Source organism: Carcharodon carcharias, chromosome 5, assembly GCF_017639515.1.
Source record: "Carcharodon carcharias isolate sCarCar2 chromosome 5, sCarCar2.pri, whole genome shotgun sequence".
NCBI lineage: Eukaryota > Metazoa > Chordata > Chondrichthyes > Lamniformes > Lamnidae > Carcharodon > Carcharodon carcharias.
The window spans coordinates 10686522-10704149 of NC_054471.1; positions in this window are offsets into that span (position 1 = coordinate 10686522).

Here is a 17628-nt window from a genome sequence, read left to right on the forward strand (position 1 = left end):
CTGCCCACTACATTCTGGCAGCAATGACCAGCACCGACAAGGTTCAGGCAGCAGTAACGTGTCCAGGGGGTGTGAGGCTGGTCCATCACTGTGGTCTGAAGGCTGCACAGAGCACAGGAAAGAGGCCCTGGACTGAGAAACCTGCCATTTATCTTGTGCAGAAAGGTTTCACATCAGAGTGACATCAGAACAAGGAGCCATAGGCAGGGAGACCTTTTTGGGAGTTTATTGACAATAGTGAACATTATGTACAAACGATTAACAACCATGCTCAGGCTGTGCAGCTAATTCTCCTTAACTGTACTAACCCTGCCATTAAGTCTTGGTGATCCCCACTCATCTGCAGTGGAGCTGGAGGCAGTCTGCTGACTGTGACACGCTGGCTGTGATGACTGTGGCAGGTGTTCTCTGGAGGGCCAAGACATGGAGGACCCCAGCCTGCTTTCAGGGTCCTGCTGTGCAGCAGTGGCCCTCTCCTCGGTCTGTGAAGCTGGATCTGCAGAGGTCACAGGAAGAAGGGAGTCAGATGGGTCGGTCACTGCCAGAATCACCTGGGTGGATGGCCCCAGAGCGTGCACCTACTGATCGCCCCTCCTATGGGTACCCAAGTGCCCCTGGCTGACTCCTTGAGGACAAGGGGTAGCTGGAGTGAGATCAAGCTGCCCAGCATCCCTCTCACCTGGACTGCTGGAGGCCAAATATGGCATCAATGATGGAGTTAAGCCCATGCAGCAGTCCAGGAGTGACGTCCTGGAACAAGGTCTCCATGGCGGCCGCTATGCTGCCAATGTTGTCCTCGGGGGTGCATTGCAATACCGGCTCTATCACCTCAGCCTGAAGACAGACGGACTCCTCCATCGTACCTTGCAATCTGAGGAGTGCAGCGGACATCCCTTCCTGTCGTTCCCTAGCTTGCCTTTGCAGCTCCAGCAACTGCAATATGGCCGAGTCCAGAGGCTCGTCGTCTGACTCGGACTCAGCAACGTTGTGGCCTCCAGCAGTCCTCCGAGTGCCGGGGACCTGGGAAGTCCCTGCCTCCGCCTGCTGTGGATCAGAACGTGCGATGTGCTCACCAGATTGTGATCCCGAGGCTACTCTAAAGCTAGGTCCCACCGAGGTGTGTGCCTTTGCACTGGTGCAGGGTGTGGGTGAGCGCTCTGACGGGACTTCAGGGAGGGTGCCTTCAGATTCTTCGTCAAAGGTTTATTTGGAGCTTGCTTGGAAGCTCTGGGTCGTGGACTCAGTCAGCTGCTTCCCAGATGTGTCTGTGAAAGCAAGGAGAGATAATTAGTGCATGGCAGTAGCCTGTGAAATAGGACACATCACCCACGGCATAGTTGTCTGATGGATATTGCACTGTTGATCCTCAGTTGGTAGAGCAGCGCCGACCTCATCATCAGCACAGGACTGATTCAGATCATCGCTGGCCAGTCGCATGGCTGTTTTCGAATCTTGTGGGAACTTTGAATCCCAGCATCCTCCACCTGTCTGTGACCTTCTGTTGTGAGCCAGTTTGTCCTGTTCAGGATGCCTGCCGGGCCAGGTGATAAGTATGCCTGGCCTGTGTGGGTGGTGAGTGGTCCCATGGACGGGTTGGGGACAATGACGGTGTGTGTGAGAGAGCGAATGGTGATGTCCCTTGCACTGGCAGTGAGTGAGGGCCCTGTGGGTCTGTGATGGGTTTGAAAGTGTGTGAGTTGGGAGTGATGAGAAGCGTGATTTACTCTGGCGGAACAGAGGAGATTATTTATCCTTTTGTGGCACTGGGTGGCTGTCCTCCTCTGCAGGGTGTTCACACTGACCACTGCTGCCACCTCCTCCCAAGCCGGGTTGGTGACATTGCTACCCATCCTGCAGCCAGAGCTGGGGTAGAGGAAATCCCCTCGGGCCTCCAGCATCCAGCAGTCGCTCGAGGGACCTGTCGTTGAAGCGGGGGGTCTGCAGTCTTTTTGTCTTTGCTGGCCATGTCTCCCAGGCAGCGGCAGTGAGCTGGTGGTGATGAGCGATTTGCTGACAGCTGCCTTTTAAAGATGGCGGCTGGCGTGATGCAACAGGGGTGATGGCGAGCGGGCGAATGAGAGGCTGCCCGCCATGGAAAGGGTGTGTTTCATGGGAGTGAATGTATAATGAGGCGGGCTCGGGAAAATACAGGGTGAAAACCCGCCATTTTCATTGCCGGGTAGGGTTCCATTTTACCCGCCTGCTACCACACTTAGGGAAATTCTGAGAAAATTCTGCCCATAGTCTCACCAACCTGGTTTCTGGCAAGTTATATTTATTTCCCAGATGCTTTTGAATTCAATTAGCTGGACGGTTGGACAGTACTTATAAAATCTGTGTTCTGAAACAGTTGTTGGTCCTTCATATAAACCAGCTTTATTTAAGATGACTGACAAAAGAACCAGAGCAGCCCTGAGATTCAGAGGGATCTGGGTGTCCTGGTGCATGAGTCGCAAAAGGCTAGTATGCAGGTACAGCAAGTAAGTAGGAAAGCTAATACAACGTTATCTTTTATTGAGAGGGGAATTGAATACAAAAGTAGGGAAGTTATGCTGCAGTTATACAGAGCAGTAGTGAGATCACATCTGGAGTACTGTGTACAGTATTGGTCACCTTATTTAAGGAAGGATGTAAATGCATTAGAAGTAGTGCAGAGAAGGTTTACCAGACTAATACCTGGAATAGACAGGTTGTCTTATGAGGAAAGGTTGGACAAACTAAGCTTGTATCCACTGGAGTTTAGAAGAGTAAGCAGCGACTTGATTAAGACCTTTAAAGCCCTGAGGGGTCTTGAGAGGGTGGATGTGGAGAGGATGTTTCCTTTTGTGGGAGAATCGAGAACATGAGGTCACTAATTAAAAATAAGGGGTCGCCCATTTAAGACGGAGATGAGGCGAAATTCTTTCTCCCAAGGGGTTGTGATTCTTTGGCATTCTCTTCCTGAAAAGGCAGTGGAAGCGGACCCCTTGTATATGAGATAGCAGAGGTAGATAGATCCTTGGTAAGCAAAGGGGTGATAGGCTATCGGGGGTAGGCGGGATGCAGATTTGAGGTTACTATCAGGTCAGCCATGATATATTAAATGGCGGAGCAAGCTTGAGGAGCCAAATGGCCCACTCCTGCTCCTTCTTCGTATGTTCATACATGATAGCTGGATTTTTTGATGCAATGAATATCCAGGGAGTAATAGGAACAGGAGGAAGCCATTCATCCTCACTTGCCTGTTCTGTCATTCAATTAAATTATGGCTAATCTGTATCTTAAGTCCATTTACCTGCCTTAAATATCCCTGCCTAACAAAAATCTATTGTTCTGAGCTTTTAAATTTTTCAATTGTCTCTTTGTGTTTCCTGATGTTACCTCTGACCAGTCTAGCTCTAATTTTAAGATTATACCGTTGCTCTGGATTCCAAACCAGAGGAAATAATTTCTATCTACCTATTAACTCTTTCAATCATCTTTAACACCCGATTAGTTAACCCTTAATCGAACAGAAGTGCAATCAATCCTTCATAATTGAAGCCTTATCGCCCCAGGCTTGGTCCTTCTCACCCGTATAGCATCCGGGTTTTTGCTTTGAGACAGGATATCCAGCAGCTCATTGTTGCTGAGGAAATAAAAACGTGGGAAGGCGATCCGCTTGGCTTCCAAGTAATCCTGCAGGGCAACAACAGCAGATCAGTTTTGTTCACAATCTGTAACAGTTTCACTTAACTTATTTAAACATGAACATTCACAGCAATGAATCCGACAGAATCATAGAATGATACAGCATACTCGGAGGCCTTTTTGCTCATTGTGCCTGGGCTGGCTCTTTGAAAGAGCTAATTAATTAATCCCACTCCCGCTGCTCTTTCCCCATAGCCCTGCCAAACATTTATTCGATTCTCTTTTGAAAGTTACTGTTGCCCCTGGGTGGAATTTTTGGTGCCCGCTGGTGTCGGGCGTGAGCAGACAACATGGCGGATAGGCCAGAAATTGGTTTCAAGACGTTGTGAAACCAGTTTGCGATCGTCTGCTCAGCCAGTCAATGGCAGGCCTCATTGTAGTACATCTCCATATCATTATAAGGCCAGCCTGTCAGAATCATCCCCCCCTGCTGGATCGTCCGCTCACCACTTTGAAGGGAACTTGGAGGTGAGTGCACAGTAATGTTGCGCAGTACTCGCCTGGGTTGCCTGTTGGACTTCAAGGTTGGGGCACATTGGGGGCTGGGGCAAGGGCTGCCCTGCGGTTGAGGTGACTTGGGGGTGGAATAACAGCTGCCCTGCGGTTGAAGGTAGTGCACAAGCATATGCAAGGTCGGGGGGAGGGAAGGGGCCACACATTATGGAAGCCTTGTATAAAGTGACCATTTCTCTGCAGTTGAGATAGTTCAGGTGCAGCCACGTTGACATGTGTGGAATCGGGCCTCTAGCTTATCCGCCAATCAAGCAAGCTCAAAAGTGCCACCAAGTGCTCCACAGTATTTGACCTCTTGAGCACAGACTGCAAACTAATGAACATTTTAGTGGACTGCAGGATAGTTGAACAACTGGGCACATTGTACAGTCTCCTTGCTAAAACTGTCCGTGGAGCAGTCACTGATGGAGGCACTCACATCCCCTTGCAATGTCATCATCCCAGTCTGGACCATTCTCCCCAATGGCTCAAGCTAACAGATCAGTCTTGCAGTGCAGGTTAGGAGAATGCCAGTGCCTGAGCTGAGAGCACAGTATGCAGTCCAGTGGGCAAGGCTGCAGCTCCTGTCGGGCAGAGTGGGGCAGAGCTGGGTGGGGTTTAGAGCAGCCAGCAGCACAGTAAACTCTGGCCATCCAAGTGGTGACCAGCACTCTATGGGGTGCATGAAAGGGCCCTCAGACTTAACCAAGAGAGGTTCTTAGTGTACCCAAGCTAACCACATGTCTTCCTCTTTCATCCTACAGGACGAATACACCAGGAACATGGAACCTGATGAACTAGCTATATGCCTCATGGCGTGCAGAGAGCAGAGACGATGGAGAAGAGAGTGATGGAGGCACCTGGCTGTGCAGAGGGAGGAGCAGCACTCTCAGGATGAAGGGGTGGCTGGGGCTCCCACACACACCACTGAAGAGCCACAGTGAGCTGTCATTGGTCAGCGTCTACCTAGACCCAGGGTCTATAGACACCATCTTTCATTTCGGCAGATGGCCGACAACCAGTGTTGCATGTCTAGGGAATTGTTCCATAACATCTACCAGCTACTGCAAGATTTCATGCCACAGGGTCATGGAGGGCATCCATTGCCAGTGGCCATGAAAGTGACCATGGTACTCAATTTTTACTCCACTGGCTCCATTCAAGGCCCCACTGGTGACCTCTGTGGGGAATCACAAGCCCCCACCAACCAATACATCCATGAGGCCACTGATGCCATCTTCGCGAGGGCATTTCACCGGGACCAAGAGAGCCAGGATGCAAGAGCGATTGGATTTGCCCAGATCTTGGGTTTCTCACAGGTGCAGGGTGCCATCGACTACAATCACATGGTGCTCAGATCTCTGTCACAACAAGGGGTCAACCATGTCAACCACAAGAGCTTCTATTTACTGAATGTGCAGCTGGTGTGCGAACACCAGAAATGCATCCTGAAGGTCTGCTCATGGTTTCCAGGCAATGTCCACTATCCCTAAATTCTCAATCGGTCACAGATCCCTGATATCTTTCAGAGTCCACAGGGGCAGCAGGGTTGGCTCCTAGAGTACTAGGACTACCTGCAGAGGACATGGCTGATGACACCCATGCAGCAGCCTCAGACTGCAGCAGAGTGAAGATATACTGAAGCTTATTCTGCAACTTGTAACTTGGTGGAGCAAACCATTGGGATGCTGAAAATGAGGTTCCGGTGCCAGGACCAGTCTGGTGGAGCCCTGCAATAAAGTTCACAAAGGGTGTCATGCATTGTCATCACCTGCTGTGCTCTTTACAACCTGGCACTGCAACAGGTTCCTATATGGGGTTCAATTATGGTTCTAGGCACTGGCTGAAGAGGAGATGCAGGAGCTGGAGGTCTCCTCCAATAAGTAGGATGTTGACAGTGATGAGGGTGATGAGGTCCACGGAGGCGATGATGACGGGGATGAGACCCTCGCACTGCCCAGATGAGGCAGGCATGCTCGGGAGGCCCTCAAAGCCACTAGATTTGTGGAGGATGATAATGACATGCAGTGAGGAGGCACCATAGATCCTCACGTTGCATCTATGAACATTTGACTCCAGTCTGGCTTATGGCAGTGCACTTGCACTCTGTGATTAAGTTGATATCATGGAGATGCAGCCATGAAACTTTAAAAGCACCTGATCCTTTGTCCGCCTTCAGGAGAACAGCGTCACTGGTATCAGATGCTGAAGAGATGGTGGCCAGCTCCACCTTCAAGGTGCTGAGAGCACACAGAGGGAATGATGGAACTCGGTGATGCCTTCCTGCTTACGACAAAGGCTGCAAAAAGCACAGGGAAGAGGCCCTGGGTTGAGTACCTGCCTTTATCTTGTGCAGAAAAGTTTCACATCTGAGTGACACAAACACTGCTCATCAGAACAAGGAGCTATAGGCAGGGAGACATTCTTGGGAGTTTACATAGAATAGTGAACATGCTGTAGAAGTGATTAATTCCTGTGTCCGGGTTGTGCAACTACATCTTAGCTTGGCTTGGTCTAAATAGCCAGGTGGTTATGGTACTGGGTTTGTAACCCCAAGATCAAGAGTTCAAATCTCACAATGGCAAACTATGAAACAATGTAACTTCATCTGAAACAGATGGAAATGGGTTTGTACTCGAAAGAGTTACATCTTTGCACCGCGGGGACTGGGGTGTTTTGTTGATCCCTTTAATCACATTTTGATTTAAAGTTTGTAAGTTTCCTTTAAACTTTGTTCTTGGTCTTACAACTGACCTGAATTAGGGGCTGTGCCTGATTTATCCCAATTTTGTTAATTTGGTTTTATTGGTTTTAACTCAAAAGAGTTACATCTTAGCTTGGCTTGGTCTAAATAGCCAAGTGGTTATGGTACTGGCTTTGTAACCCTGAGTTCAAATCTCACAATGGCAAACTATGAAACAATGTAACTTCATCTGAATAGGAACAGATGGAAACACGTTTGTACTCAAAAGAGTTACATCTTAGCTTGGCCTAAATAGCCAAGTGGTTATGGTACTGGGTTTATAACCCCAAGATCAAGAGTTCAAATCTCACAATGGCAAACAATGTAACTTCATCTGAATAGGAACAGATGGAAACGGGTTTGTATTCGAAAGAGTTACATCTTAGCTTGGCCTAAATAGCCAAGTGGTTATGGTACTGGGTTTGTAACCCCAAGATCAAGAGTTCAAATCTCACAATGGCACACTATGAAACAATGTAACTTCATCTGAAACAGATGGAAATGGGTTTGTACTCGAAAGAGTTACATCCTTTGATTTAAAGTTTGTAAGTTTCCTTTAAACTTTGTTCTTGGTTTTACAGCTGACCTGAATTAGGGGCTGTGCCTGATTTATCCCAATTTTGTTGATTTGGTTTTCATTTAAAAGATTATCAAGAGTTCAAATCTCACAATGGCAAACAATGTAACTTCATCTGAATAGGAACAGATGGAAATGGGTTTGTACTTGAAAGAGTTACATCTTCTTAACCACCTGGTGCGGAAGGGGGTCAGGAAGGAGGAGGACCTGCTCTTGGGCCTGGCCAAGTTGGCCATTAACAGGTCCAGGCAGCGGGCGATCGATGGTGGAGTCCAGCCTGATTGTTTGTCCCTCTTCTGCGGCTATGTTCATGGCCGGGTATCCTTGGAGAGGGAGCATGTGGTGTCTGCCGGCACACTCGAGGCCTTCCGTGCTCGGTGGGCACCGTGGGGACTGGGGTGTTTTATTGACCCCTTTAATCACATTTTGGTTTAAAGTTGTAAGTTTCCTTTAAACTTTGTTCTTGGTTTTACAGCTGACCTGAATTAGGGGCTGTGCTTGATTTATCCCAATTTTGTTAATTTAGTTTAATTGTTTTAACTTGAAAGAGTTACACCTTCTTAACATTCCTAACCCTGCCACTACTTCTGCCGGATGTCCACAGCAGAGGTGGAGGCAGCCTGCTGACTTCTATGCTCTTTCTGATATGACCTTGGTGGGCGTCCTATGCAGGGCTGAGACCTGGAGGACACCGGCCTACTTGTGGGGTCCTGCTGTGTGGTAGTGGCACCCTCCTCAGCCTCTGGAGCTGGAGTTGCTGAGGTCACAGGAAGAGGGGTTTCGGATAGACTGGACATTCTTGGAGTCACCTGGGTGGATGGCCCCGAGGGCTAGACTGCAGATCCTGCTCCCTATGGGTACCCGAGGGCCCCTGGCTGACTCCTTGAGGACAAGGGGTAGCTGGAGTGAGATTGAGCTGCCCAGCATCCCTCTCGCATATACACTGTTGGAGGCCAACTATGGCGTCGGCGATGGACTTCAGCTCAAGCAGCAGTGCAAGAGTGACGTCCTGGGCCAAGGTCTCCATGGCGGCCACCATCCTACCAGTGTTGACCTCAGTGTATTGGCATGCCGGTGCCATCACCTCAGCCTGAAGGTGGATGGAATCCTCCGTCATGCCTTGTAATCTGAGGAGTGCAGCAGACATGCCTTCCTGTTGTTCCCGAGCTTGCCTTTGCAGCTCCAGCAATGGTGACATGACCGAGTCCAGAGGCTCATCATCTGATTCACCAAATTTCTGGCATCCAGCAGTCCTCTGAATGCTTGGGATCTGGAAAATCCCTGCTGCCACCTGCTGTGGATCAGAAAGTGCAATATCCTCGCTGGCCAGCTGGTTGGCTGTTTTCAAAGTCCATGAAGACCTTGATTTCAGGCATTCCTCCACCAGTTTGTGACCTCTCCTTCTTGTTGTGTGCCAGCTTGTCCTACATGAAGATAGAAAGAGAGAGTATAAATAGATGACAAGTATGCCTGGTATGTGTGGGTGGTGAGTGATCCTATGGATGGGATGAGGACAGTGGAGGTGTGTTTGCAGGAGAGTGAATGGTGATGTCCCTTGAACTGGCAGTGACTGAGGACCCTATAGATGTGCGCTGGGTTTGTGAGTGTGTGAGTTGAGAATAATGGGAAGAGTGACTTACCCTGGTGGAATGGAGGAGATCATTCATCCCTTTGCGACACTGGGTGGCTGTCCTCTTTTGCAGGGCATTGGCGCTGAGCACCGCTTCTCAAGTCAGTTTGGTGATGTTGCTTCCATCCTGCGGCCAGAGCAGGGGTAGAAGACATCACAGCAGGCCTCCAATGCATCCAAAAGGCATTCGAGGGACACATCATTGAACCGGGGGGCTGTGATCTTATTGCCTATCAGGGCCATCCTGTCTTACATGCAGCAGTCCTGGACGAGAGGTGTGCGCGCGACTACAATTCAAAATTGGCAGCCGGCACGATGAACTGGTGAGGCAATGGCACTGTGAGCAAATGACAGACTGCCCACCATGGAAGTGGCGTGTTTCCCAGGAATGCATAACTAATGGTTTGGGATGATACAGCGTGGGAAGCCACCATTGCAGCCGAAGGGTAAAATATCGTTTTCCTCACCCACTACCGCACTTATTGCAAATCTGGGATTATTCCACTCTCTGTTTCCAACACCCTTCCAGGCAGTACATTCCAGATAGGAGCAGGAATCAGGAATTGCTAATATCAATGAATTTGTCATGCTTCTCTGACTAGCATCATCAAAAGTCATCTGGTCATTTATCTTATTACTGTTCATGGGAGCTTGGGTTTGGTAGCATAATGGTAAAGTTACCAGATGAATAACCTGGAGAAAAGCTCCAGAGACATGGTTTCAAACCCCACCATTGGAGCCAGAGGAATTTAAATTAAATTAATGAATAAATGTGGAATAAAATACAAGCCTCCTTTGTAGTGATTATGATCTTACCCATCTGGCTCACTAATGGAGGAAATCTGCCATCCTTCCTGAGTATGGCTTACATGTAACTCTAGACCCACTCCAATATGGTTGAGCCTTAAATGGCGCGGGTGAATAGAGGACCCTGAGGTAGTCAAAAGCACCGAGATCTACATTTTTCAGCCTACAATATTTAGTTCTAACTTCAGTGCAGGGAAGAAGCTGACTGGTGAGTAAGCAGGAAGTTATTCTACTTATAATAAATAGCTTCTCAAAGTTAATGTATGACAGGACAGCTCAGCCAAGTGGGAAGTGCATCCTGTTTAATGTGGGAAGTCATGGACACACCATGACTACCAACATAGGTAGGGCAAGGGATGACGCATTTTTGTAGGAAGAACATGGAGAGGCAATATAAAGTAAGGAATACAACTCTTAATGGTGTGCAGGAGCAGAGACCTGTGTGTATTTATGAATCACAGAATCACAGTGCAGAAGAGGCCTTTCGGCCCATCGAGTCTGCACCGACATGTGAGAAGCACCTGACCTACCTACCTAATCCGATTTACCAGCACTTGGCCCATAGCCTTGAATGTTAATGACGTGCCAAGTGCTCATCCAGGTACTTTTTAAAGTATGTGAGGCAGCCTGCTTCCATCACCCTCCCAGGCAGCACATTCCAGACTGTCACCACCCTCTGGGTAAAAAAGTTTTTCCTCACATTCCCCCCTGAACCTCCTGACCCTCACTTTGAACTTATGTCCCCTCGTGACTGACCCTTCAACTAAGGGGAACAGCTGCTCCCTATCCACCCTGTCCATGCCCCTCATAATCTTGTACACCTCGATCAGGTCACCCCTCAGTCTTCTCTGCTCCAACGAAAACAATCCAAGTCTATCCAACCTCTCTTCATAACTTAAATGTTTCATCCCAGGCAACATCCTGGTGAATCTCCTCTGCACCCCCTCCAGTGCAATCATATCCTTCCTATAATGTGGCGGCCAGAACTGCACACAGTACTCCAGCTGTGGCCTCACCAAGGTTCTATACAACTCCAACATGACCTCCCTACCTTTGTAATCTATGCCTCGATTGATAAAGGCAAGTGTCCCGTATGCCTTTTTCACCACCCCACTAACATGCCTCTCTGCCTTCAGAGATCTATGGACACATACACCAAGGTCCCTTTGTTCCGCAGAACTTCCTAGTGTCATGCCGTTCATTGAATACTTCCTTGTCAAATTACTCCTTCCAAAGTGTATCACCTCACACTTTTCAGAGTTAAATTCCATTTGCCACTTATTTACCCACTTGACCATGCCGTCTATATCTTCCTGTAGCCCAAGACACTCAACCTCACTATTAACCACCTGGCCAATCTTTCTGTCATCTGCAAACTTACTAATCCTATCCCCCACATAGTCATCTACGTCATTTATATAAATGACAAATAACAGGGGACCCTGCACAGATCCCTGTGGTAAGCCACTGGACACTGGCTTCTAGTCACCAAAGCATCCTTCTGTCATCACCCACTGTCTCCTACAACTAAGCCAGTTTTGAATCCACCTTATCAAATTGCCCTGTATCCCATGTGCATTTGCCTTCTTTATAAGTCTCCCATGTAGAACCTTGTCAAAGGCTTTGCTGAAATCGATATAAACTACATCAACTGCACAACTCTCATCTACATACCTGGTCACCTCCTCAAAAAATTCAATCAAATTTGTTAGGCATGATCTCCCTCTGACAAAGCCATGCTGACTATCCCTGATCAAACCTTGCTTCTCCGAGTGGAGATAGATTCTCTCCTTCAGAATTTTCTCCAATAGTTTCCTGACCACTGGCATGAGACTCACTGGCCTGTAATTCTGTGGCTTCTCTCTACAACCCTTCTTAAATAGCGGAAACACATGTGCATAGATCATTGAAGGTAGCAGGACAGGTGAAGAGAGCAGTTATTAAAGCATATAATATCCTGAGCTTTATTAATAGGGGCACAGAGTGCAAGAACAAGGTTATGATGAGCTCATATAAGACACTAGTTAGGCCTCAGCTGGAGTATTATGTACAGTTCTGGGCACCACACTTTCGGAAGGATGTGAACGCATTGGAGAGAGTGCAGGACAGGTTTACAAGAAGGCTTCCAGGGATGAGAAACTTGAGTTCCAAAGATAGATTGGAGAGGTTGGGACTGTTCTCCTTGGAGAGGAACATGCTAAGAGGAAATTTGATAGAGGTGTTCAGAATCATGAGGGGGCTGGATAGAGTCGATAGAGAGAAAATGTTTCCGCTCGTAAAAGGATTGAGAACGAGAGGGCACAGATTTAAAGTGATTTTTAAAAGAAGCAAATATGATGTGAGGAAGCCTTTTTCACGCAGCAAGTGGTTTGGGTCTGGAATGCATTGCCTGGAATGTGGTGGAGGCAGGTTCAATCGAGACATTCAAGAGGGCATTAGATGATGATTTAAGTAGAAACAATGCACAGGGTTACAGGGAAAAGAGAGGAGAATGGCACTAGGTCATAATGCTCATTTGGAGCACCAGTGCAGATACGATGGGCCGAAGGGCCTCCTTCTTCATCATAACAATTCTGTGATTCTGTGATTCTGAGAGCAGATTTTAGGAAATTGGGGGGAAAATTAAAAAGTAGGACCTCAAAAGCAGTAATCTCAGGATTACTCCCAGTGCCATCTGCTCGTGTGCATAGGAAGAGAAGAATTGAGTGATTGAACACATGGTTTGGAGGGAGGGCATCACATTCCTGAGGCATTGGGACTGGTTCTGAGGCAGGTGGGACCTGTTACAAGATAGACACCTTAGCAGGATGGGACTAACAGCCTGGCAAGGAGAGTTGCTAGTGCTGTTGGGGAGGGTTTAAACTAGATTAGCAGGAGGTTGGGAACCTGAGAGGGTCCTCAGACTGGAGAGAAGCAAAACTGGTGACAGGAAGCAGAAAATTAGTAAGCAAAATTAGAAGGCAGACAAAGTGAAGGCAGTCATCAAATAGGATCATAATGTGAAATAATGTTAAAAAGACAAATTTAAGGGCACTCTATCTGGATGCATGCAGCATTCACAACAAGGTAGATGATCTGAAGGCACAAATAGAGGTAAATTGCCATTATAAAAACATGGTTACAGGGTGATCAAAACTGGGAACTGAGTAACCAAGGATATTCACCATTTAGGAAGGATGGACAAAAAGATCAATATATTAAGGGGGGAGGATCTTCAATTGAAGGATCAACTAGAATCAGTTTGGACGGAGCTAAAAGACATCAAGGGGCAGGAAACATTGGTGAGAGTTGTTTATAGGACATCAAACTGTAGCAGTAATGTTGGGCATGGTATAAATCAAGATGCATGTAACAGAGGCAAACAGTAATAAAGGGTGACTTCAATTTACATATAGACTGGATAACACCAATTAGCACTAATGCTGTAGAGGCTGAATTCCTGGAGCGTGTACAAGATAGGTTTCAGGAGCAATATGTCTAAGAACCAACTAGCGATCAGGCTATTTTAGATTTAGTGTTATGTAATGAGAAAAGACTAATTAATAACCTTGCTGCAAAGGAGCCTTTAGGAAACAGTGACCAAAAACCTAAACGGCAAGGTGAATCAACCATGGTTAACAAAAGAAGTTAAAGATTACATTAGATCAAAGGAAGTGGTTTATAAGGATGCCAAAAAAAGTTGTAAGCCTGGGGATTAGGGACAATTTGGAATCCAGCAAAGGAGGACCAAGAAACCGATGAAAGGGAAAAGAGAATATGAATGAAATATTAGCAAGGATAAATGGGGATCCATTACAGATGGAGACAGAAGAATTTATAATTTGAGTATTGCTGAAAAAAAATATTTGTTATCAAAACTTTCCGTCTTGCACCCCTCAGGATAAATCACAAGAATACCAAATGTAAAGAGAACTACAATTATAGTTCATGAGAAGAGAATATTGATTGGATGGCAACTGTACTCTGATTGGAACTGCAGTGGAGTGCTACTGTGGGTGCATAGAGTGTAGAGTGGGAGTTTGGCGAGTGGGGGGTTCAGTGAAGAGGACAAGGAGATGCTCCTTTCTTTTTTACCTTTTTTACAGCCTCCAGCAGCCAGCTCTTACTTTGGTACAGGGGAATACGCTGATTGGTGAGTAACTGGTAAGTTATTCTACTTATTTCAACTGTAACAAGTAGTTTTTAAAGTTACAGAATGGCAGGTCAGCTCGGCCCAGTGGAATGTACATCCTGAGGTATGTGGGAAGTCATGGACACACCATGTGTCCTAGACAATCATATCTGCAGGAAGCATCACCAGCTACACAAGCTTGAACCATGGGTTCCAGAGTTCGAAGGGGAGGTGGAATCACTGTGGTGCATCCACGAGGCAGAGAATTACATGGATAGCACATTAGGGAGCTGATCACATCACAGGTTAGGAGTGTACAGGCAGAGAGGGACTGGGTGACTGCCAAGCGGTCTAAGAGAACCAGGCAAGTAGTGCAGGAGTCCCCTGAGTCAATCTTGTTTGCTAATCGGTTTTCCATTTTGGATACTAGTGAGTGTGATGGTTTCTCAGAGGGGTGCAGGCGAAACCAAGTCCGTGGCACCACGGGTGACTCAGCTGCACAGGAGGAGAGGAAGAAGTGTGGGAAGTGCAATGGTGATAGGGATTCCATTGTCAGGGGATTGGGCAGGCATTTCTGCAGCGGTAAACATGACTCCAGGATAGTGTGTTGCCTCCCTGGTGCCAAGGATGTTACGGAGCATCTGCAGGGCAACCTTCTGTGGGAGGATGAATGGTCAGAGGTCATGGTCCATATTGATACAAATGACATAGGTAGGAAGAGGGAAGAGGTCCCAAAGGCAGATTTTAGGGAATTAGGAAGGAAATTAAAAAGCAGGGCATCAAGCACAATAATCTCAGGATTACTCCCAGTGCCATGTGCTAGTGAGCATAGGAATAGGAGGAGTGATCGACTGAACCCCTGGCTGGAGTATTGGTGTAGGAGGGAGGGCATCAGATTTTAGAGGCATTGGGACTGATTCTGAGGCAGGTGATATAAACATAAAAACATAGAAAATAGGAGTAGGTGTAGCTCATTCAGCCCTTCAAGCCTGCTCTGCCATTCAATATGATCATGGCTGATCCTCTATCTCAACGCCATACTCCTGCTCTCTCCCCATACCGCTTAACTCCTTTAGAGTCTAGAAATCTACTTCCTTCTTAAGTATATTCAGTGATTTCACCTCCACAGCCTTCTGTGGTAGAGAATGCCACAGGTTCACAGTTCACCACCCTCTGAGTGAAGAAGTTTCTCCTCATCTCAGTACTAAATGGTCTACCCTGTATCCTGAGACTGTGACCCCTTGTTCTAGGCCCCCCCACAGCCAGAGGAAATATCATCCCTGCTTCCAGTCTGTCCATCCCAGTCAGAATTTTATACGTCTCAATGAGATCCCCTCTCATTCTTCTAAACTCCAGTGAATACAGGCCTAGTCGACCCAATCTCTCCTCATACGACAATCATGCCTTCCCAGGAATCAGTCTGGTGAACCTTCTCTATACTCCCTTTAGGGCATGTATATCCTTTCTTAGGTAAGGAGACCAAAACTGCACACAATACTTCAGATGTGGTCTTACCAAGGCCCTGAATAGCTGCAGTAAGACATCCTTGCTCCTGTACTCATGTCCTCTCTCAATGAAGACAACATACCATTTGCCTTCTGAACTGCTTGCTTGCTTTCAGTGAATGGACAAGTTACACCTTATACAGCACCGGGACTAATTTCTTGCAAGGAGATTTGCTAATGCTGTTGTGCAGGGTTTAAACTAGCTTGTCAGGGGGATGAGAACCTGAAGGGTGGCTCAAATGGAAGGAAGTAAAATTGGTAACAAAAACAAAAATACCTGGAAAAACTCAGCAGGTCTGGCAGCATCTGTGGAGAGGAGCAGAGTTAACATTTCGAGTCCGAATGACCCTTCAACAGAACTAAGTAAAAATAGAAGAGGTGAAATATAAGCTCAGCAAAGGACTTAGTTTCATACCCTTACGCCCTCATCTCAATGAATTTCGGGCTCGGCACGATGCTGAACTCTTCTTCCGTGCCTTCGTCTCCGGGCTCACTTCTTTGGGCAGAAGTCCTCTCCCCGTTCAACGGATACTTTTACCCACCTCCAATATTCTCCCTCCACCTGAACCCCTCCCTCTGGATTCTTACCTTCTCTTGATCTTTTCATTGAGAACTGTCGGCGTGACATTAGTCGTCTCGATTTCTCTGCTCCTCTCACCCACTCTAACCTGTCTCTCTCTGAACGTGCTGCACTCCGTTCTCTCAGGTCCAACCCTGACATTGTCATCAAACCCGCTGACAAGGGTGGTGCTGTTGTTGTCTGGCGCACTAACCTCTACCTCGCAGAGGCTGGGCATCAACTCGCAGACACTTCCTCCTACTTCTCCCTGGACCATGACCCCACCACTGAACATCAAGCCATTGTTTCCAGGACGGTTACTGACCTCATCTCCTCTGGAGATCTTCCTCCCACAGCTTCCAACCTCATAGTCTCCCAACCTCGGATGGCCCGCTTCTACCTCCTACCCTAAATCCACAAACAGGACTGTCCCGGCAGACCGATTGTGTCAGCCTGTTCCTGCCCCACGGAACTCATTTCTTGCTATCTTGACTCCCTTCTCTCTCCCCTTGTCCAGTCCCTTCCCACCTACATCCGTGATTCCTCTGACACCCTACATCTTATCAAAAATTTCCAGTTCCCTGGCCCCAACCGCCTCCTCTTCACCACGGACGTCCAATCCCTCTACACCTCCATCCCCCACCGGGATGGTCTAATGACTCTCCGCTTCTTCCTTGAACAGAGGCCCGAACAATTCCCATCTACCACTACTCTCCTCCGTCTGGCTGAACTTGTTCTCACACTGAACAATTTCTCCTAAAGCTCCTCTCACTTCCTCCAATATTTATATTTAAAGTGCAACCGTGCGCACACCTCTCGGTGCTTCCAGCTCAGGACCGCTGCACAGGAGACATGGTCCTGAAAGGCAAGAAGACTGCAGCCCTTCAAGTCAGTGATGTGTCCCTGGAAAGCCTCTTGGATGCCATGGAAACCCGCTGTAATGTCCTCTATCCCCGCTCTGGCTGCAGGATGGGCAGCAACATCACCAATCCAGCTTGAGGGGCAGTGACAGTGGTAGCCAGTGCCAACACCCTGCAAAAGGGGGCAGCCACCCAGTATCACAAGAGGATAAATGATCTCCTCCGTTCCGCCAGGGTAAGCCAGTCTTCTCATCACTCTCAACTGACACACTCACAAACCCATCACACATCCACAGGGGCCTCACTCACTGCCATGTCAAGGGATCACCATTCACTCTTTAATAAAAGGTGTGGCTATGGATACCCACATGGGCCCCAGCTATGCCTTTCTCTTTATGGGGTATGTGGAACATTCCTTGTTCCAGTACTACTCCAGCCCCCTCCCACAATTCTTTCTTCGGTGCTGCTTCATGCTCTCCTCTGGACCCGGAAAAATTTATTAATTTTGCTTCCAATTTCCACTCCTCCATCATTTTCACATGGTCTATCTCTGACACTTCCCTTCCCTTCCTTGACCTCTCTGTCTCAATCTCTGGTGATAGACTGTCTACCAATATCCATTACAAGCCTACCGACTCCCACAGCTACCTCGACTACAGCTCCTCACAGCCCGCT